This window comes from Vulpes lagopus, chromosome 22, assembly GCF_018345385.1.
Source record: "Vulpes lagopus strain Blue_001 chromosome 22, ASM1834538v1, whole genome shotgun sequence".
Taxonomy (NCBI): domain Eukaryota; kingdom Metazoa; phylum Chordata; class Mammalia; order Carnivora; family Canidae; genus Vulpes; species Vulpes lagopus.
Window position 1 is genome coordinate 275,719 of NC_054845.1, and position 1,906 is coordinate 277,624.

A 1,906-nucleotide genomic window follows, 5' to 3' on the forward strand; every position below is an offset into this window, starting at 1 on the left:
TAACTGGCTCTCTACACCTCTTACCCTCCAAATGCAATTTCATATACAAACTGCAGCTTTTGACTCACATGATACAGACTTAAGTCTAAAAATAAACACGTCCTTTCAAGCAGGAATTTCCTTCATCTCAGAAGCGGCACCAACCACTTTGACAAGGCGGCAGCCCTCCAGGCCCGGGCGGGGGGGGCGGGGCGGGCTGCACGCCGGGGTGGATGCCGCAGGTGACAGCAGAAGACCTGCAAGCGCAGCTGCAGACATGGATCGTGTACGTCATGCACCGGGTTGCAATCGACGCATTCTTCTTGGACTTTATCTTGAATTCTTTTGTAGACGTTCATTAATAATCGTTTTAAGATCTAGGATACCCAGAGGTTAAATCTCACTAAACTTCACAAAAGGAGAATCAATCATTCCTGATTGGGAACCCAACCCTTTTCCTAACCAGGATTTCATTTGCTCCCTTTGTAGATAGACAATATGATTAATTTAAGTGGATTACAGAGAAACTAGGTGAATTGGCTTAGAGAATTAACAGTTTTAAATGAGCACTTGTGGCCTGTCCACGACTATACGAGATGCTTCACCTGCTGATCTCATTGAATTCTCAGCAATCCCATGAGGTAGTTATTATGCCATGCAATCCTAAAACTACATTTTCACCCAATCAAATGCTGCAGGGCAGTGGGACCCAGAATCTCTGTTAGGGGGCCTCAGAACCTGCAGCGTAGGGGAGTTACGGGCTTTCCTAAACTGTACACAGGAAGCACACTGCTCTTAGGTTGGATATTTAATTGTTGCAGCTTGGCCAAAAATGATGTGGAGGGCCTCAGCGGGCCTCTCTCAGTCCTGCAGACCGACTTCTTGTAGTGCTGCCGCTCCGTGACAGCGCTGGAGCTTGGCCCGTGGGAGTAAGAACTCACCACGGACCCTAGATGACTCCAGGAATGAGTGCATGGTAAAAATCCATGCGATGGCTTTTTTTTTTAAGATTTTATTTATTTGACACCTCACTCTGGGAAATGAACAAGGGGTAGTGGAAGGGGAAGTGGGCAGAGGGATGGGGTGACTGGGTGATGGGCACTGAGGGGGGCACTTGGTGGGATGAGCACTGGGTGATATGCGATATGTTGGCAAACTGAACTCCAATAAAAAATTTTTTAAAAAAGATTTTATTTATTTATCCATGAGAGACACAGAGAGAGAGAGAGAGAGAGAGGCAGAGACACAGGCAGAAGAAGCACGGGACTCGATCCTGGGACCCCGGGGTCACGCTCTGGGACCAAGGCAGATGTTCAACCACTAAGTGCCCCAGGAGCCCTGCATGTGATAACTTAAAAAAAAAAAAAAAAAACAGGACGTAAGGGAAAGTCTAAATTGCATTTTTCCAATAAGAAAGAGCTAGTCCTGAAACTAGGGACCACGAGATTTTTCCAGCAAAACGGGAACTGTGTTCCCTAGCCCCCCCCAAGAGCGTGTTTTCTTTCCCAGCACCACTGAGGGGCTGGCCGTCTGACTTAGGAGGCCTTTTCCAGCCAAAATGTCTAAACAAAGCAGCTCAAATACATGGTGTCAGCAAAAACTGAAGTTGAGGCTGTCCATATTTTTTCTGCCCTTGGTGAGAGCTGAGCCAGCTGTTCCCGGGCCTGCAGCGGCAGGGCCCAGCATGGCCTGGACAGGGTGGTGTCGGGGCATAGGGCCTGGGAGGCCAGGCCGGCTTTAGGCCGCACCGATCCGCAGCTGGACGCCAGGGGCTCCCCTGGACAATTGATACTGGAGCCCGGTGGGAGCCAGGGGTCCTCCGGTCTGTTCTGGGGAGGGGGGCGGCCACCCTCGAGGCCTGCAGCCCGAGTAGAGCCCAGCACAGCCCCTCGCCTAGAGCCTGCTGCTTCCTTCCCTCCTTCCTTCC